Raw genomic sequence first — 21742 nt, forward strand, 5'->3', positions numbered from 1 at the left:
TCTAGAACAACCGCAAAAACTTTGCAAATAATTCCGTCAAGACGAACTCAAGTTCCAAATCTTCGGTCAATCTTCCTCTCTTGTGCTCACAAGTTCATTACCTGATGTCAGAACTTACGGATTAGTTGCTGGATCCATTCCTGTAAATTGGTTCTGCATTCTTGCTAATTCCGATTTTTTTTTAAACGAATGTAGCTAGTGTTTATGGACTTAGCATCAACATTTCTAATACCATATTTCGATGAATATTAAAACACAACTTTAACACCAGATGATGAGCAATTGAGCCAAAATCGATCGGACACAGTGAGACAATGATCCTCTCTTTGTGTGGTGTACATCCGTGACTCTATAATTCAACGAAGAATCATTCCCACAACTTCAGCTGTGTCGGGATCTAGTTTGCGGTGACAGCCTGTCAATCTGCTAAGGGAACGTTCGTCTGGGTCTCTGCAAAGGATTTGGTGAAATCTTTGGGTCTTGACAATTTGTTCTTCAAACAAAGTGGATATTTCATGAATTAAGTTCTTTTACTATGAAAATTGGCTACTTTTCTGCCGCTGTGATGGCCGAGAGGTTAAGGCGTTGGATTTGAAATTCAATGGGGTCTCCCTGCGCAGCTTCGAATCCTGCTCACAGCGTTGAATCTTTTAAACGTCATTAATACTTTGCAGGATTTGGATTTCGTGGAGCTTGAGCTTTGCATTCAATCGAAAGTAAATTTTCAACTGTGAAGAATCTGAAGTAATTTCAAGACGTCTAATTGAATAAATTATATGTCGAGACACAAAAAGGAATCAACTTCCAACACAAATCAGTTTCAAAACATTTGTCGAACTATCGTGAAATTTGGATGTTCGTGGGGGGGGGGGCGGGGGTGGAATTAAGCAAAACAAGAAGCAATGCAATACATTTACCTGCAGGTGATGAGTTTTTTTTAGGATCAGTTGAAAGTCAAGCTGAGAAAGTTCGACCTAATTTACAACTGACTCTCAAGGCCAATAATCTATTATATCAGCAGTCAATGAATTAGAAAAAGCAACTCCATGTGTGGAAAGGAACTCGACTGATCCAGGTTCCTAGCTTGAGGTGTGATAAGGCAAGGCGATATCAGCGGAGTAGAATTTTCTGGAAATATTAGAAATGGAATGTTAATGGTCTTCTGCTGACCACATTCGTAAGAAAATGTGCATTAAGAACTGAATTTGAAAAATAACGATGAAAATCAGACTTAGCCCTCTGCTTGTGGTTTAGCATTGTTCAGAACAATAGGTTGTTGATGAGGCTAAAATTGACCAAAATAATCGATGGGGATCTTATCCACGACCTTCGTTGTAGCAGTTGGTGTGGAGAGCTCAACATGAAGAACCAAATACCAACTATTCATCTTGGCTATCTGAATTGCTTAGTTAAACATACTCCCAGTTTCGTGTAAAAACCTTTGCTCTCAGAGCTAGATGTTTTCATGTCAGCATGTTCCGATCTGAGAAGATACTCCATGGAGTAGATGTGACTTAAATTTTGACTCTAATGTTAGAGATGTTGACACATTTCTGCCCCAAAACAGCACTACCATTGTTATCAAATCAAACTGAACAAAGGACTAGTTCACTTCGACATTTCCTGTCTGCAGACTCTGCCAATGGACCGTTCAGGCCCGATGTAGGAATAGGGCGTGGTGACATCTGTTCGCAAGTGGATCACTTCATTATTGCTCACGATCCATAAACCGTAATTCATTTTGAACTTCTTAGCCATCAGCATGATAAGTGTTACATAATGCTCAGGTTTGCTTCTCGAAAGAAAGAGCGAAATCTTATTCAATGTAGACGCAAATTCAAGTTGTCCCTGATCGACCAGAAGACAGATATCGCGAAACAAAGTGAATACAGAAAACAATCAATGATTTCTGGGAGTCAAAAAGATGTACTGGGAGAACGGAAACATATATTTGGAACTAAAGTCACATACCACTTTCAGACTAAATTTTCTTGAACCGTTATCTTAATTTGACCTTCATGTCCACCATTGCTGCAAACATTATCTGAACAACTCAGAACTTTATGTTCTTTGATATTGTCTCCTTCATGTTTCTATTGATTTTGAAACTAAAAACGGGCAATAGTAATGCACCCTATTTCACTTGCAAAGATCAGAAGAAGATCAATTTATAAGAGAACAGAAATAAAGCTACGTCTGTCTTCTGAGAGAAAACACAGTTACCATTTCGACTCCAAAAAGTCTTCTTCAGAAGTCAGCGCAATGAACTCGAAATGGTCGACCGAAAACGAAGAAAAGAAGCCATAATGCCGCGAATACACCACCCGCAAGCGCATCAAGTCCTACTCGAATAGGCTGTATTACTACTCTCAACATCAGTGTAGAACGGAACAAAGCTCATTCTGTATTTGCCAACCTGTTATTACGTAGATTGTAAAGTCAGAAATATGATTAGCTAAAAAACGGGATGAAAGCGGGATATCAGAAGTCTGAAAAAAGCAAGTGCGTGCTTTGCTTTGAAGAAGGTTGGCAGTGATGAAAATGGAAATTAACTACAGTGAGGGGGGCTTCATTAATACTCAGAATCGTTGCAACACACAGGGATGCAATTCTTTTTGCTGGGTTTCTGTTCTGCCATTTTATAATCACGACTGCTGTCGGGTTTGGTTTCCATTCCAGGCTTAGGTGACTCTCTGATGGAAGTTTGCACATTCGCCCAATTTCTGTGTGGTAGCTCTGGTTTGCTGCCACATTCTAAACATTTGCAGGTTATTTGGATTCGCCATTGAACGCACACGGTTACAGAGACAGTGATGTGGAGAGTGTCTGAATAGGACGTACTTCAGAGGATTTTTGTGAACTTAAATAGACAGAGTGGCGTTAGTCTGCTGTTTCCTGGGTGAGCTACATGGACAGAGAGGGGTCAGGGCATTCTTCCCTGAGGGAGAGACATTGACAGGGTTGGATTAGTTGCTCTTAACTGTGTCAGTCACGCAGATACAGTAGGGTCAGTCTGCCCTTCCCTGGGCGAATTTCTTTCACAGTTTGGTGACAGTCTGCTCTTCCCTGCCTGAGCGAAACAGAAAGAGTGGGGTCAGTATTCTCTTCCCTCGATAATTTATGTTGACAGTCTTGCTTCCGTCTGCTCTTCTCTGGCGAGTTACATTGGTAGAGTGGGGTTAGTGTTCATTCATTGGGTGAGTGCAATTGACAGAATGGGATCAGTCTGCTCTTCCCTGAGTGAATTACATTTATAGACGGGGGTCAGATTGCTATTCAGTGAATGACTTATATTGACCGTGTGGGATCAGTCTGCTGAGTTACACTGAGAGTGTGGGGTCAGTCTGCCCTTCCCCTCGGTGAGTAACAGTGACTGAGTGGCGTCAGTTTGCTCTTCCCTCAGTGAGTTACATTGACAGAGTGGCATCAGTCTACTCTTTCCTGTGCGAGACACATTGTCAGAGTGGCGTCAGTCTGCATTTCACGGAGTGAGTTATTTGGACAGTGTGCTCTTCCCTGGGTGAGTTGCATTGACAGAGTGGTGTCAGTCTGCAATTTCCTACTTGTGTTAAAGTGATCGCGTGAGGTCAGAGTGCTCTTCCCTGGTTGAGTCACATTGACAGATTGGGCTTCATCTGCTCTACCCTGGGAGAGTCATATTAACGGAATGGGGTCAGTCTGCTCCTTTCTGATTGAGTAATATCACAGAGTGCACTCAGTTTGTTCTTCCCTGGGTGAGCTACGTTAAGAGAGTGGTGTCAGTCTGCTCCTCCACGGGCGTGTTACTTTCTCAGAGTCGTGAGAGTCTGCTCTTCTCTGTCTGAGTTTAACAGCAAGTATGGTTTCATTACTGTCTTCGCTGGATGATTTACACAGACAGAATGGAATAAGTCTTCTCTTCTCTGAGTGAGTTAATTTGACAGAGTGGGGTCAGGCTCGTCTCCCTGCTTGTGTTTCATTGACAGAATCAGATCAGCCTGTTCTTTCCTGGATGAGTGACAGAGACAGAATGGGTGCAGCCTGATCTTCTCTGAGTGAGTTACGTTGACATACTGGCATCAGTCTGCTCTTTCTTGGGTAAATTTTACTGACTGAGTGGTGTCAGTCTGCCATTTCCTGGGTGAGTTAGATATAAAGTGTTGGGTCAGTTTGCTCTTTCCAGGATGACTAACATTGACAGAGTGGCGTCAGTCTACTCTTCCCTGGGTGAGTTACATTAACAGAGTGCGGCCAGGCCATAATTTCCTCGTTGAGTTACATTGATCGTGTGATGTCAGACTTCTGTCCCCTGGTTGAGTTACATTGACAGAGTGGGGTCCATCTGCTCTTCCCTGGGTGAGTTACGTTAGCAGTTTGGGGTAGGTCTGCTTTCCGCAATCCAGGAACTCCATCTCTAGCGGTTTCTTGTCAGTACCTCCATACTAAGGGTTTGAGGAGTTAACAAAAGTAACTCGTCCCCTACGTCTTTGTGATAATTAGGGATCGGCAATGAATCTTATATCATTGAAAGACAACTGTGTCCCAGAAATGCATTTCTAATAATTGCATGTTCTAATTCGACACTGCAAGTGGTCGGGAATAACTTGAGGAGAGGTGCAGGGTAGAATAATTAAAGCCAAATGCACTGATGCCAAGGAGACATGACACAAGATGTGTGTGTGGAGCTGATGGTGCAAGGCTCAGTGTCAGTGCTATTGGTTCAGCATTTATTGCTCACTGTTCGCAATGACTCACACACCACTGCTGTCAATTCACAACAATGAGCCTGTTCATCTTGGTTTGAAAATCCCTGCGTGTGTATTAACGTGATTAATGGGACGCGAGAGGAGATGAGCACATCCTCGTAATTCTGTCAGTTTAAACAGACGAAAATATCTTTTGGATGCCAATGCAAGAGGATGCTGTCTTTTTCTGTGCCTTTTTAGTGGGGCATGCTCAGCATTGAAACGACTGTTTTTGCACAAGCAGAGTTTGATTGCCATTCATACTGAGCAACATTAATACAGAAAACGCGTTTTCGAATTCCTGTGATCAAGTGGTTCAGGCGTTGCACATATGGACGAGAAATCTGGCTCTTAACGTGGCGCCATGGCTTAGCTGGTGAAAGCAGCTCCCATCACACTGGTGCCTGCTAATTCTATTGAAAGCTCGTTATTTCTCTCAAGTATTGTGTTGCTGATCGAGAAACTCAGTGTCCTGTTTGAATTGCTCTACATTCTGATTTCGCGTTCCGGCTTCATTTTCCTGGTTTAAATCCAGTAGTGTAGGTTGTTTTTTTTTAACTACTATTTTAACCTGGAGATTCTTCCCGCAGTTGCACAAGCACTTCTGCTTCTCATCCTCTTATTCTCATTCCTTCATTCCCAGTTTTGTGGAAATTAAGTGGTGAGGCAGGAGACACTGCAGCATTCCCGGGAAATGTTGTGCTAATGGCACTGACACCACGACATGATCACCCTCATTCTCTGCTGTCACCATTCATTCGTTGTACACCAACAGTAAATGCATTGTTGTTCTTCTTCAGCTATCATGTAATTACTTTCTTTTTCTGTTGGATAAGGAATTCAACTTTAACTTCGAAAGGGTCTTTAGATTTGGAGGAAGAAATGTCTCCTTGCCTCAGGTCGAAGTGACAGACTCATTATCCAGAGAATGTGAGACTACTTCGACCGACTCCAGCCAGGCGTCAGAAAGCCTCTCCATATTTCGAATCTCAAACTGTCTCTGAATGTCAGGCTTTTCAAGAGCAGAAATGGGAAATGAGGGATATGGACAGCCAGAGAGTCGGAGAATGTGAAAAAGGCCCAGGAGGATACAGAGACAAATATAGAAAAAACAAAGACACATATTGAGGTAGACACTGAAAGAAACAATTCTCCATTCGGCGTGACTGCTAAATAACGGAAACTAAAAGGAAATGTAGCCGTTAAAACATAGCCTTCCACCAGCTCAGGAAAATGAAGGGAGCATGACAGCTGATTAAGTCCTTTTAAGATTGTAGATTCGATGTTTGTAAGCTCAGGAGTGATTTTGATAAATATCCTGATTCGACAGGTAAGATTATCATTTTCCCAACAGTATAATCTAGAAATCTATAAGTAAACTGTTTCCTTTCCATCTTAAGGAAAAAAAAACTGTTTCTCTCCACAGATGTTGCCAATTGTAGCGGGTTTCTCTATCAATTCTCGTTTTGAGTTCATATTTCCAAAACCTGTATCTTTTTGATTTTTGATAACCTGGCACAAAACCAAGCATTTCCAGGTTCGGACCAGTGGTAAGAAATACTGGTACCACGATATATTTACACAATAAAACATGCATTCCCTGTCCAAGAATAGTACCAACACTATTGCGGATAGAGTTCCAAATCCTAACTACGAGATTACACGGAATGAAGACAGACGCTCTTGCATTTATTCTCAATGAAATGGATTTTCCATTTCATTTCTGATCAGTTCCCCTGCAGATTGGTTTCTACTCGTCTTCAAGTTTTGCAAAATGGAAAATCCAATTTGGCCCATGGTGCAGTGTGGTTTAAATACTTTCATCTATTCTATTCCCAGTTTCCAGCTTTGGTCCATAACCTTATGTGTTCTGATGCTTCCAGTGCAAATGGTAGTGAGATTCTCGTTTTGATCTTAGATGTCACAACAGTGGGATTGAAGTTTGACATACTCACACTGTGTTATTACCCACGTCGTGTCTCCCACAGAAAGAAACACACAGACACATTCGCCAAGAATCGCAATAACGTCATATTCCCAGGCACCAACCTAAGTCCTAAGTTCATCTGTCTATATTCCATGTATTAAAGTAGATGCATTTCAGTCCACCAGTTCTTTTGCATTCATCTGCTCTCTGCCTGCTCTTCCCATTATTAACGCTATCTTCCAGATTCTCAGCGTTTCCAGTTTCCACCTCACTGCCGACTTGTTTAATCTTGTGGTTCCCAGCCCCCTGCCACATTAGTATGAAACCTCCCCAACAGCAGTAGCAAAAACTCCTGAAAGGACATACGTTCCCGCCTGTTTCAGATGTAGGTCGTCAATTTTCTTATCGTCTCACATTCCCCAGAACTGGTCACAAAATCCAACAAATCTGAAACCCGCCCTGCATCACCATTCCACAACTCACGTGTTCACCGTGCCGTTTCTTAATTCATTTCTACGCTGGCAGTCACATGGCACCAGCAGTAATCCCGAGATTACTAGCTTTGAGTTCTTCCTCTTTAATTTGTCTCCTCGCTCCCTGAATTCTCCCTGCAGGTCCTCATCTCGTTTTTTTTTTCGTTGGTGCCTGTATGCACCAAGACAACTGGCTGTTCACGATCCCCTTTTCGAATGCGCTTCAGCAGATGGGCGACATCCCTGGCCTGAGCACCTGGGAGGCAAAATAACTCTCCAGAATTGCTGATACTCCACAGTGAGTCCACCCGCAGTTCCAGAGTGGCCACGCAAAACCTTTAGAAGGATTTGCCATGTTTGCAGTGCTTGGACATGAGAACGAAACTGAATAGGCTTTGTCAGATTCCCAGGAGCTTCAGGGCTTAGATATGGCCTCACAGAAGCTTATACAATCATGAGAAAGACAGACAGAGGAAATAGTCAGGGAACACTTCTTCACAAGACACGCGAGTTCATAGCAAATGTTTCATGTGGGAGAGGAAAGATTTAAAAGGGATTTGAGGGACACATGTTTTTCACACAGAACTTTTGTGTGTGTGGAATGAATTGCCACAATTAGTGGCAGAGTCTGGTGCACTCACAACATTTCAAAGGCATCTGGATGGGTGTATAGACAGGAAGACCTCGGAGAGACAAGGCACAAATATTGGCAGATATGTATGGATTAATTTAGGTTATCTATTCAGCAAGGGCAAGTTGGATTGCGGGATTTGTTTCCATGCTCGACAAGTCTGAGATGCTCCCGCCACCGGCAACGGTTTTAATACACCATTTGCAAAAAAACGCATGATGTTTGTAACTCAGCCAGCGAGTTTGGCTATTTTGTTTGGAGGGTGGATGAGCGCAACCGATCTAGAGATTAAGGTTTTCCATATATTTACTGCCAATGACGATTCTTCTTGACACTTTCCCAAGTTCGCCATCAGAGATATTGGCTGAAGAAAAATATCTCACATATCGCATTACCCACTTTGCTCTCCAGCTAATCCACAAACTGACAGCTCTTGTAGTGGAACAGAATCAAAACTGAAAAGTACCATGATCAGACACACCGAAGCTTAGGTGATGTCTGTGAGGCACTGTGAGTCGTCTCTGACATGAACTGCTCGCACAAATAACAGCGAGGCAATTCCAAACCTACTGGAGATTTAGTGTATTGCCAAGTCCCAGAAAGTGCTCAAGTATCATAAAACAAAACTCAACAACGAACCATTAAAAGTTAACATTTCCAAGTATATCCGTGATTAAATTAGGCCATCAATGCGCCGGTGCCCACATCTGATCGAGAGAGCCAATCACCTTTATCCCTCACCAGGACAGCAATGAAGGAAATGAAAGTATCGCAACTTTTCACATCGCGATAACCCACCTTTTCGCCACAACATCAAAAAACGGCGAACACATTCAATGCAGGATTGTCTTTCGAAATAACGATGAAATAACTATGTCTATTCACTTTCAGAGTCAACAGGGAACAACGCAAGTTGTCTGGAATATGAATAACCAACATAGACGACTTTGGTCTCAGATGCTACTGATGCACAGACGTTGGGCGTACCTTGGGTGATTGCCCTACACCCAGAAATCTTATGGCTGCCTTCTGTTTGCCCTGTCACATTAAACTTGTGCTGCTCTAATCGAATTTGTAGTTCTTGCCATTTGTCCGTATTGAACTAGGGACAGCTGGTCGTGGCAACTCGTGACTGCCACACAAATTCTTTGTCAAAATTGGATAGTCCCGCAATGTGATTCGCAGTGCACGAACTTCGCAACGAGGATATGCCACGCAACAAGTTAAAAAGCACGCTTCCATTTATTAAAGTAAGATTCTGGGAACTGACAGCCAGATTCCTCCTTACACTCGGAATTATGACAACACATAAACCAACAGCCTGTCTCAGAGACAAGTGACCAATGCCCATCTTGTGCCGGACAAACGTTGTTGACAAGATTGCACGCAGGGACTGCACAGAAAACTATGGAGGAGAAGCAGAGAGACGACCATCGAGCTGCATTCATGCAGTTCAGTTACCCTGTAAACCTCATGCACAGCTGTTCCTTGTAGGAACACACAGAGCACTGAGTGTCTCTGACTCCGGAACTTGGAACTCGGATTATATGACCGTCTGCAGCACTGGTTACTACCTTGTGCGAGGTACCTCCCGATGGAACATATGTAAAACACGATAGCTCATCGCGAAATACGTCCAAAATAGTACCCAAGAGACGTATTTCTGTTGTGTTTCTAGTCCTGTTCCTGACATGACATCCAGCATTGCACTTATTGTGTGCTTCCTGACGGTTCGGTGCATGCTTCCATGATCGCATTGTGTGCAGTCATCTGCGTTTTAGCTGCAATTACGTGTGTTTGAAACCCAGGACCACCGGCCTCTATTTTGTTTTCCTCTTCTCGTGCGCAACTGCAACGCAGTAAACGATCAATTAATATTGGGAAATGACATACCCAGGCGTGTGAAAAGCCCAGTTTCCGTCGCAATTATGCAATGGTTAGAGATTACTTTGATTCAGGAGATAAGGATGGAAAGTGTGTTTGGATAGAGATGAGGAACATTGAGGAAAGAGGAAACCAGCCAAGAACACTAACAGTAACCACACTGTAAAATAAAACGTACAGGAAAAAAATAACCGCCTGTGAATGATAAAAGAAGGCAAGAATTATGGGAGACATTCATTTCCCTTCTTCCTCTCCCGTTTGAATTGTAAAGAAACTTTGAAGAAAACCAATCCAAAAGTCATATATGCCTCATCGAACAACGTGCGATGTACCTATGTCATTTATTACTGTAGATTAGAATACTTACAATGTGGAAACAGGCCCTTCGGCACAGCAACTCCACACCGACCGCCCCAGCCCAAATGCATTCCTCTCCTTTAAACCCGTCAATTTAGCACGGCCATTTCAACTAATCGGTACATTTTTTGGACTGTGGGAGAAAACCAGAGGAAGCACACGCATCCACGGGGAGAATGTGCAAACTCAACACATTCAGTTGTTTGAGGAGGGAATTGACCCTAACTCTGTGGCATTGTGAAACAGCCGCGCTCATGATGGTGTCAGCGTGAGATGGGACTTATTTGCCGTCTTTAATTGGGAAAAATCTCTGTCATTGTGAGCATCTGGAAATGCCAGTCCCTTCGCCAGCAAAAGAAATGAATATGTCATTAACCTTTGTTTGTTTCATGTCCAAAAATACTCAGATCAATGGCTCCATTGATTACTTCTGCTGGTCATGTTAGCAAAGAGATCTAGCAAATTGCCAAGTGTGATTTTCCTTTCAAGAAATAAATTTGACTCAGTTTGGCTGCAAATATCTTTTCCTAACTTTGTGATTTTCTTCTTTTACATGGGTGTCTCGCACCTTACAAATGACAGCAAAGGAATGAAAGGAGATGGAAGCATTTAACGCATCAGGTCAGTGGCAGCTTTCAATGAGATCATGGCTGATTTGGTTAGTTCTCAAAGCTGCACTCCTCCCTGTAGTCATGGCCGAGTGGTTAAGGTCAATGGATTAACCATCCATTGGGGTTTCCCACGTAGGTTTGAATCCTCTGAAATCTGTTATAAATGCTTTCCTGCTGGAGCAATTTCCGTTCAAAAAGCAGATTTTGCAAATCACGCCTGGAATTTGATTAAAATTGGGAAACTCGAGTTCTTCATCAGAAATGTTCCATATTGAAAATATTATCTCTGTTTCTCTTTCCAAATAAACTGCTCGACACATCGATTTATTGCAGTTGTTACTGACCGTCCTGAGCAGAAGTGCTGCTTTTCATTAGATTCCTTTAATCCCTTGTCCTCTGTTCTCTGACTCTGGTCAGTGGCAACACTTCCTCCTGCTCGTCAAAGTGCTCATTCCCCACCGCTCCTTCTCCCATAATTACAAACAACCGCAGGAAATTGCCACTTAACCATCTTTGTTCCAAAGTGAAACTCACCAGCCTCGGGAATCTCTCTACCAAACGCGACTTCTCATCCCTGGACATGGTGCAAACCAGAGGATTGTGAAGAGATATTGTGAAAATATTGTCAGTTGGCAGTTGGAAAAATGTTTAGGAAGCAAACCATATAATTTAGGCTCCAGCATTGGAAATCGTGAGATACTCTTTGGGGAATGGAATCAGAGGAGAATGAAGAAGTGTGAACTGTCAGTCCGAGTAGAGGAAGGGACATTGACTCTGATGTTCTCGGCAAAGGAACTGATCTGAGACATTGAAAGAATTCTCGCTCCCGTACGTTAGGAATACAAACTTCATCCGGACTCTGGGAGAATGAAAAACTCTGGATCACTCAAGACAATATCCAAATTTTGACTGAGATCACTACAGTATGAGTACCATAGATGGGCCAGTTTTTGTCCAGTGTGTGCAGGAGGGCTTCCTGACACAGTATTTAGACATACCTTCAAGGGAAGAAGCCACTTTCGATTTAGTACTGGGTAACGAAACTGGCCAGGTTTTAGATCTGGAAGTAGGTGAGCACTTTGGAGACAGCGATGACAATTCTCTCAGGTTTACTTTCATGATGGAAAGGGATATGTGCACTCCACGGAGCAAGAATTTCAGCTGGTGGAAGGGAAATCACGATGCAATGAGGTAAGATTTAGGAAGCGTAGAATGAGGTAGGAAACTGTAGGGGGTGAGCACATTAAAAATGTGGAACTTTTTCAAGGAAAAGCTCCTGTGTGTCCGAGATAAGTATGTACCTGTCTGGCAGGGAGGAAGATATAGAACGCGTGAGCTGTGGTTTATTAAGGAAGTGGAATCCCTGGTCAAGAAGAACAAGAAGTCTTATGTTAGGACAAAACGTGAAAACTCAGTTAGATCGCTTGAGGGTTCCAACGATATCAGGAAAGACCTAAAAAGAGAGCTGAGAAGAGCCAGGAGGAGACATGAGAAGTTGTTGGCAGATAGGATCAGGGTTAACCCTAAGGCTTTCCATAGGTATGTCAGCACTAAAAGAGTTAAATTTGGGACAATCAAGGATAATAGTGGGAAGTTTTGTGTGGAGTCAGAGGAGATAGAGGAAGCACTAAATAAATATTTTTCGACAGAGTTCGGTATAGATAATGAAAATGTTGGCGAGGAAGATACAGAGATACTTGCGTCTCGACTAGAAGAGATTGAGGTTCACAAGGAAGAGATATTAGAAATACTGCAGAGTGTGAAAATAGATAAGTCAGCTGGGCCGGATGGGATCTATCTGATGTTGTTTAGAAAAAGCACTGCAGGATGGTACAAATCAAGCTGATGCTTACAACGGCTCGTTTTGAGCCGCTAATTTGCAGTGAAGTGGCGGCGCCAATAAAAGGTGTCACGCATCTTGTCTAATTCCACATCCTGAGCTCGAAATGACCAGAGGTCTCTCGCTGAGTTTCGGCAGGGTCTTGCTTGGACGACACCATGACACATTTTCACTGGAGTGGATCATGAAATCGCATCGGGATTGTGAATAAAACGATGGAAACTTCCAGCAGAGAAGGAGGCGACCCTGAAGCAGGCAGCTGAGGACAAATGTTTCTCCTTTGCCAGTGAAAGGCACTGCTTCACAAATTGGAAACTTCGAAGTGAAGCAGTGTTGGTGATTATCTTCACTGCTTGTTCACCTTTTTAATTCTGATTCCGTGAAAGTTCATGAGATTGCACATCGGCATTCTGCCAGTGGCGAGCGTGTTTATTCGGCCAGTAGCGTAGTGGATGACTCCAGCTTAGAAGATTGTAGGTTCGAGTCCTTACTGGCCTTGTGCGGGGTGTCGCACTTTAACTGTGCCCAACGTTGACGCTCCCCTGTGAAGTCCTGCTAGGACGTCGCTTCTGTGCTTCTGCATTTAAAACTTACATTTGTCCATTTGTCCATTTCAAATTCCAGCTCACCACAACGGAGACCTCTGTCTGTTTGGGGGTACCTTTCTGTGTGTCTCCCTTTGTGGGTGAAAATGAGCATGAGTTCCTCAAAAGAGTGACAAGTCGTTGTGGAAGTGTCATACATCTGCCCCATTATTGTGCCATTTAAGAACACAGGATAAAGTCATTGACATTTGCCCTGGGAACATTAGAACACACGAGAATTTGGGCCAAAGTTGGAAACTGCGACTGGAATAGATGGCTCTCTGATCAGGCGGAATGGCCTTTTCCCACTTTGTAAATCTTGGAAGACAAGTTGAAAATAATCTGCAACGAAAATGTTCATAAAGGGTGTTTTATTTACACTAAATACGATAGCATCTATCGCCTTGTCTTGTTATTTACTTGTGAAGATTCGGTACTCTCAGCACCGTGGCCCGGATCGTATTCCCGCTCATGGAATGGTTGTATTGTTCAGCTAACATGTCGGTGTCCCAGTACTTCTGCCGATTTTCCGATGCGAGCAGGTCATTGGTTTTGTCCAAAACATTATGAATGTTAACATAATACAAATAGCTGCAGTTGCTGGAAATCTGAGCCTAAAACGAAAATTGTTTGAGGAACGCAGAAAGACTGGCAACAGAAACATCGCCTTTCCTGCTCCTCGGATGCTGCTGTGCTTTTCCAGCATTTTCTGATCTATAATCAGGTTTCCAGCATCGGCAGTCCTCACTTTTGCCTAGTTTCTTCAGTGTCGCTGGTTCCCAATTCAGGAACTCCATTTCTAGCGATTTCATGTCTGTACCTCCATGCTTTGGAGTTCAAAAGTGAAGAAAAGTAACTCACTCCCTCAATCTCTGGGGTAATTAGAGGCTGAAAGTGAATCGTATCACATTGAAGTATATCTACAAGCGACTTAATCTCTGTCTTTTATTGGGAACCATCTCTTTCATTGTAACCATCAGGAAAGACCATTTCGTTCGCTAAAAAAAGAAATGAATATGTCACTAACCTTTGTTTGTTTCATGTCCAAGAATACTCAGATTAATAGCTCCCTTGATTACCTCTGCTGGTCATGTTCACAACGAGATCTAGCAAATTGCCAAGTGTGATTTTCCTTTCAAAAAATAATTTTGACTCCATTTTGCTGCAAATATCTTTTCTTAACTTTGTGCTTTTCTTCTTTTACATTGGTGTCTCGCACCTTACGAATGACAGCAAAGGTATGAAAGGAGATGGAAACATTTCACTCATCAAGTCAGCGGCAGCTTTCAATGAGATCACGGCTGATTTGGTCAATGCTCAGGGGTCAGCGCTGTCTGTTGTCATGGCCGAGTGGTTAAGGCGATGGATTAAAAGTTCATTTGAGGTTTACCCACGGAGGTTCGAATCCCGCTGACTGCGTTATGAATGTTTCCCTGCTGGAACAATTCAACGTTCAGAGAGCATGTTTTGCAAACCAGGCCTGTAATTTGATTAGACTTTGGAAACTCGAGTTCTTCATCAGAAATGCTCCACATTTAAAACATTATCTCTGTTTCTCTTTCCAGATACACTGCACGACACATCGGGCTTCTGCAGTTGTTATTGAACGCCCTGAGCAGAAGTGCTGCTTTTCATTACATTCTTCTCATCCCTTGTCCTCTGTTCTCTGACTATGGTCATTGGCAACACTTCTTCCTGCTAGTCAGAGTGCTCATTCCCCTCCGCTCCCTCTCCCATCATTACAAATAACCGCAGGAAATTGCCACTTAACCATCTTTGTTCCAAAGTGAAACTCACCAGCCTTGGAACTCTCTCCACCAAACGGGACTTCTCATCCCTGGACATGGTGCAAGCCAGAGGATTGTGAAGAGATACTGTGAAAATATTGTCAGTTGGCAGTTGGAAAAATGTTTAGGAAGCAAACCATATAATTTAGGTTCCAGCTTTGAAAATCTTGAGAAACTCTTTGGGAAATGGAATCAGAGGAGATTGAAGAAGTGTAAATTGTCAGTCCGAGTAGAGGAAGGGACATTGACTCTGATGTTCTTGGCAGAGGAACTGATCTGAGACACTGAAAGAATTCTCGCTCCCGTACGTGAGGAATACAAACTTCATCTGGACTCTGGGATAATGAAAAACTCTGGAACACTCAAGACAATATCCAAATATTGACTGAGATCACTACAGTACGAGTACTACAGATGGGTCAGTTTTTGTCCAGTGTGTGTGGGAGGTCTTCCTGACACATTATGTAGACATGCCTTCAAGGGAAGAAACCACTTTGGATTTAGTACTGGGTAACGAGCCTGGCCAGGTTTTAGATTTGGAAGTAGGTGAGCACTGTGGAGACAGCGATCACAATTCTCTCAGGTTTACTTTCCTGATGGAAAGGGATAGGTGTACTCCACGGAGCAAGAGTTTCAGCTGGTGGAAGGGAAATCACGATGCAATGAGGTAAGATTTAGGAAACGTAGAATGGGTTAGGAAACTGCAGAGGGTGAGCACATTAAAATGTGGAGCTTATTCAAGCAAAAGCTCCTGTGTGTCCTAGATTTGTATCTACCTGTCCGGCAGGGAGGAAGATATAGAACGCGTGAGCCGTGGTTTACTAAGGAAGTGGAATGCCTGGTGAAGAAGGAACAAAGTCTTATGTTTGGAAAAAACGTGAAAACTCAGTTAGAGCGCTCGAGGGTTCCACCGATATCAGGAAAGACCTAAAAGGAGAGCTGAGAAGAGCCAGGAGGAGACATGAGAAGTTGTTGGCAGATAGGATCAGGGTTAACCCTAAGGCTTTCCATAGGTATGTCAGCACTAAAAGGATGACGAGAGTTAAATTTGGGACAATCAAGGATAATAGTGGGAAGTTTTGTGTGGAGTCAGAGGAGATAGGGGAAGTACTAAATAAATATTTTTTGACAGTGTTCTCGATAGAAAATGTAAATGTTGGCGACGAAGATACATAGATACTTGCGTCTAGTGTAATAGATATTCAGGTTTACAAGGATTAGGTGATAGAAATACTGCAGAGTGTGAAAACAGACAAGTCCCCTGGACCGGATGGTATCTGTCCTAGGATCGTCTGGGAAGCAAGGGAAGTGATTGATGTGCCTTTGGAATTGATTTTCAAATCATCGCTGTCTACAGGAATAGTGCCTGTGGAATGGAGCATAGCATATGTTGTTCCCTTGTTCAAAAAGTTTCGTAGAGACAACGCTGTTAATTGCAGAACAGTGAGTCTCACTGCAGTTGTTGGTAACGTGTTGGAAAAGGTTATTATAGATAGGATTTATGATCATCTCGAAAAGAAGAATCTGATCAGGGACAGTGAGCACGGTGTTTTGAAGGGTAGGCCTTGCCTAACGAATATTGTTGACTTTTTTGACAAAGTGACCAAAGAGGTAGATGACAGTAACCCGGTTGATGTGGTGTATATGGTTTCAGCAAGTTGTTCGATAAGTTTCCCCACAATACGCTATTATACATAATGCAGAGGAATGGAACTGTGGGAGATTGCAGCTTTGATCAGTAATTGGCTTGCCAATAGAAAACGGTGTTGTAGTTGTTGGAACATGTTCTTCTTGGTGTCCAGGTCTTGGCGGCGTATCACAAGGGTCGCTGTTACATCCACTGCTGTTACATGAGATCTAACCTTGCCAATCAGTCTCCTATGGGGAACATTATTGAACGCCTTACTGAAGTCCATATAGATCACATTTACTGCTCTGCCCTTATCAAGCTTCTTTGTTACTACTTCAAAAAACTCAATCAAGTTTGATAGACATGATTTCCCACGCACAAAGCGATGTTAACAATCCCGAATCAGTCCTTGCCTTTCCAAATACATGAATATTCTGTTCCTCAGGATTCCCTCCAACAATTGGAGTATTCTTGGCAGATGCAGTTTCATGTAGGGAATGTGAGGTCATATACTTTGTTGGGAAGAATCAAAAGACACATTACTGTTAAAATCGATAGAAACGCAAAAGTGCGGTGCAGAGGAGTCTCAGTGTTCTTATACATGAAACGGACAAAGCTTAATCACGTATATATTTCTTGCTGGCAAAAAAAGGCTTTTCTGATGCTCACAATTAAAGAGATGGTTTCCAAGAAAATAGGAAAATTAAGTCACCAGTAGAGTAATCAATTACCAAGATGTCCCTCGTGATGTTTTATGGGACATGTGGGATTTTCTTTGATTTTGGTTCTCCAAACGTTTTTACAATGGAACCGAGAGTTTTAGATGGGTTGTTAAGATCACGCATGACTATTGCCATTTTTGTCACTCACACGCATTTTTCCCCCTTGTACGATTTATTTCGCTTTGTGGTTACTGCGAGTGGGCTTGTAAACTACACATGCTTGTGAGTTCATTCCTCACTGTTCCTCAACTCCAACCAAACAGACTTTACATCCTTATTTCTTGAATCAAGGTAATCTCTAACCATTGCAGAAATGTCATTAAAACTTCGGTATTCCACACGCCTCTGTATATCATCTTTCAATATTAATTGATCCTTTACTGCATTGCGGTTGTGCATAAGAAGAGAAAAATAGAATAGAGAATGGTGGACCTCCGCTTCACACACCCGTTATTGAAGCTAAAATGCAGATTACTGCCCATAATACGACCCTGGAACCATGTGCCGAACCCTCAGGAAACACAGAATAAGTACAGTGCCACAGGGCATGTCAGGGACAGCACCAGAAGGACAACAGAACTGCTGCTCTAAGCTCATATTTTGGATGTATTTCTCAATGAGCAATAGAGTGTGACATGTGTTCCATCAGGGGTTACCTCACACAAGGAAGTATCCAGTGCTGCAGACGGTCATATCATCCTAATTCCAAGCCCTGGAAGCAGAGACATTCAATATTCTGCGCATAACTGCAAGGAACAGCTGTCCGAGGCGTTTACAGTCCAGATGAAAATATGAATGCAGCTCTCTAGTTGTCAGCCTCTTTCTCCTATGTCGTGTTTCGTGCATTCCCTGCGTGGAATCTCGTCAACCACGTTTGACCTGCACATGATGGGTATTGGGCCTTGTTTTCTCATGAGTTGTTGTCTGAGTGAGGCTCTCGGTTTCTGTGCTGTCATACGTCCGAGCGTTCGGAGGAATCTGGATATCGTTTTCCAGAATTTGCTTTTAACACAGGGAAGCATGATATAAAGATTACCTCATAGCAAATCCTCGTTGCGAACTTTGTGTGCCATGCATTTGCGAATGAAGGTGGGTGGATATTGGTTCTTGGCAAAGAATTTGTGTGGGCGTCAGTCCAGCAGTCCCTAGTAGCAATACGTACAAACGGCAAGGGCCACATATTCGACTAGAATGGCACCACAATAATAGGACAGGGCAGGCAGAAGACAGCCAGACAGTTCCTGGAAGCAGGGCACTCATCCACGGATTCCATCTGATGGACCCAGTCTGCAATCCCAACAAACGGAAGCAGTGGGAATGAAACCAAATGAATTCGTACCGAAACTTGAGAGCAGCGCTTCACAGGAAACTCTGCAGCGCTGAGAATGTCACCCAGAAAAGGAGGAAAAGTCTGCAAACCATCTTCCTAGCGTCACCGAACTTTTCAACAAGAACTCCAGAAGCATCCGAACTTCACATCTTTCTGCTCCAAAACACTCCACTTTTCCACAACAGAGAATTGTACACTCAACTACCGCGTGTAAGATGAAAATTGCAGCCCCTACACGACCAAGGGCGGCAGTAAGAGCGAGGGGAAACAGCTGCCACTGTCATTCCACAGCTACAAACGCTCTCTTTGAAAGGTACATTATTGTATGAATGTCGGGGCAGCAGGAGAATATGGGAACTAAACAGCCTGCGCTGTGTATTCATATTCTGGACAATGTGAGTTGTTCACAGTTTTCCCTGAAAGTGAGTGGACGTCGTTATTTCACAGCTGTTGTGAAGCCAGATCCTGCACTGAATCTGCTCCCTCGTCTTTTGTTGTTGTGGCTAAAAGGTGGGCAATCGCAACGTGAAACTTTGTTATATTTCTCTCATTTCCTTCATTACTGTCCTGGTGAGGGAGGCTGGAGATTGGCTCGCTCGATCAGATGGAGGCACCAGCGCATTGTTGACCTAATTTAATCGAGAATATAATTGGTAATATTCACTTTGCATGGTACATTTTTCTGTTTTGTTTAATGTTACTTGAGCACTTTCTGTTACTTGGCAATGCACTAAATCTCCAGAAGGTCGGGAAGCTCCGTTTGGAATTGCTTCGGTGTTATTTGTGTGAGCAGTTCTTGACATACACGTCTCGCACTGCCCCACAGACAGAAGTAATGAGTTTGCGTGTCTGATAATGACTCTGCCTTTTGAGTTTTGCACCTGGTCCACGTTAAGAGCTGTCAGTTTTTGGATTCACTGGAGAGTTGAGGGGATAACACGATTTGTGAGGGGTTTTTTTTAGTCAACGAAATTACTTGATGGAGAACTTGAGAATGTATCAAGGAGAATGGTCATTGTCTGTAAATGTCTGGAAAACATTCCTCTCTGTGTCATTTCAAAACATTATGCCTCATGAAAAAAATAAAATTCAAACACGCTGATTTAGGAACAAACAGCATGCGTTTTTGAAAGTGACCTATTCAAACTGTTGTCAGGTACTGGAGTGTCACAGAACCGCCGAGCAGAACAAACCTTCCTATCCACCTTCCACCTGTTGAACAAATGACCGTAACTAATCTAAACATATTTGCCAATATTTGTCGCTTATCTCTCCGAACAATTCCTGTCTGCGTACCCATTTAGATGCCTTTGAAGTGTTGTGAGTGCACCAAACTCAGCCACTAAATTTATTCCACACGCACAAAAATGTCTGTATTAAAAACAAGTGTCGCTCACATCCCTTTCAAATTGTACTGCTCTCACACTAAACCTGTGCTATCTCACTTTAAACTCACGTGACCTCTGAAAAAGTGTAGATTGACTATGTTCTCTGCTCGTCTCCATCATGATTTTGTAAACTTTTCCAAGGACATCCCTCAGGCCTGATGGTCCGGGGAAAACTGTCGAAGAATATTCAGCTTCTCAATAATGTCCACACCGTGCAAACCTTTCAAATTGTTGTAAATATTTTATTTTAATTAAATAAAATGAAGATTTATTTCTCTTCTTGTGGCTAATCTGAATGAAAACCATTTTCTGCTTCCACACAGAGCACAGACCCGGTTCTGCCATAAGGAATCCAGTGATTGATTGCATCCAACTGGAATCATAGAGTCATAGAGATGTACTGCAGGGAAACAGACTCTTCGTTCAAAACTGTCCATGCTGACCAGAAATCCCAACTCAATTTTGTCCCTCTTGCCAGCACACGGCCCATATCCCTCCAAACCCTTCCTACTCATATACAATTTCAAATGCCTCTTAAGTCTTGCAATTGTACGAGCCTCCACCACATCCTCTGGTAGCCATGGCAGCACGTACACCGAATAAATTGTCACTGCAAATCCCCTCTAAGGATCTCGCCTTTCTGAGCTGAAACTATCTCGCTCTTCATTCAATGTCGCTATGTCTAATTCTTGGAACTCCCTCCCTATCGACATCATGGCTGTATCACTGTGTTGAGCACTTCGAGGACGAAGTAAAGTAACTTACCATCTCAATCTCTTGAGAAATGATGGTTGGGCAGTGAAGCCTATCCCAAAGAGTGACGTGCATTCTCCAGAATTTCGGTTGAAAAAACTGTAGTTTCCAAGTGGATATCCGAAAGTGGTCCGGAACAAAAGTAAAGTTTCAAAGGGAAAGTAGGATAAACTGAAAGTCAATGATGACTGAGATGAATGAGGCAGAAAGTGAGTGAGGAGCTGTTGGTACAAGGATCAATGTCAGTGCTCATGGTTTAGCCCTTACTGCCCACTGTTAACACCAACTCACACACCACTCCTGGCAAATTCACCACTATTACCCTGGTCTCTTGGTATGAGTTTCCCTCTATGCATATTCAGGCGGTAAATCGGGCCCGAGAGGATGAACGCATACTGTTTATCCGGTCAGGTTAAAGAGGTGAAGGCATCCGTTTGAAATCAAAGCAAGAAGAGATTGTCTCTTCCTGTACATTTTCAGTGGACAGTCACCAGCTGTGAACTTCTTTCCTGCACAAACGGACGTTGATATAAATTCTCATCGAGCAACTTTATTACAGAAAGGTAGTCCGATTAACTGTAATCAAATACTTCATTAAATGCCCTTATTGATTTGAAGAACCGTGTCTGTGGCTTCGTCAGTTAAATCATATGGTAATAACCAGACGTTAATGATGTCAAATGCTGTCAAATGTTCTGTACATTGAAAGTTCATTATTTAAACTTCTTTAAAAGCCGTATTGTTTATCCAACATCGCGAAAGTGACGGCTCAGCATGCTTCTTGTGTTTGAGCTCAGACCGTTATTATTTCGTGCTACCAAGCCCTACCACCTGATGTGGACCCATGAGTTTATGTTCTATCCTGCTAATTCAACGCAGAGTTCTTTTCACTCTGTTCGACAAGGATTTGTCTGTCTCTTCTACTACTATTGTCCGTCCGTCTTTTCAAGTTTTTTGGGAATAATGAAGAGATGCAGGAGACAGTGCAGAGTTGCAGGACAATGTTGTAGTAATAACGCATCCAATGAGATAATGGCTCTCATTGTCTGCTGTCACCATTCATTGATTTTCGGCAAACGGCAATGGCATCATAGAAATCCT

The 21742-nt window shown here is 42.9% G+C and overlaps 1 non-coding gene across 1 annotated transcript; it reads left to right on the forward strand.

Annotated features, from left to right (window-relative positions):
* Positions 1-559: 559 nt before the first annotated feature.
* On the forward strand, positions 560-641 carry trnas-uga (transfer RNA serine (anticodon UGA)). The gene has a single exon. It is a non-coding gene; the product is annotated as a tRNA-Ser (tRNA).
* The last annotated feature ends 21101 nt before the right edge of the window (positions 642-21742 follow it).

Source organism: Chiloscyllium punctatum, chromosome 13 (genome assembly GCF_047496795.1).
Source record: "Chiloscyllium punctatum isolate Juve2018m chromosome 13, sChiPun1.3, whole genome shotgun sequence".
Taxonomy (NCBI): Eukaryota; Metazoa; Chordata; class Chondrichthyes; order Orectolobiformes; family Hemiscylliidae; genus Chiloscyllium; species Chiloscyllium punctatum.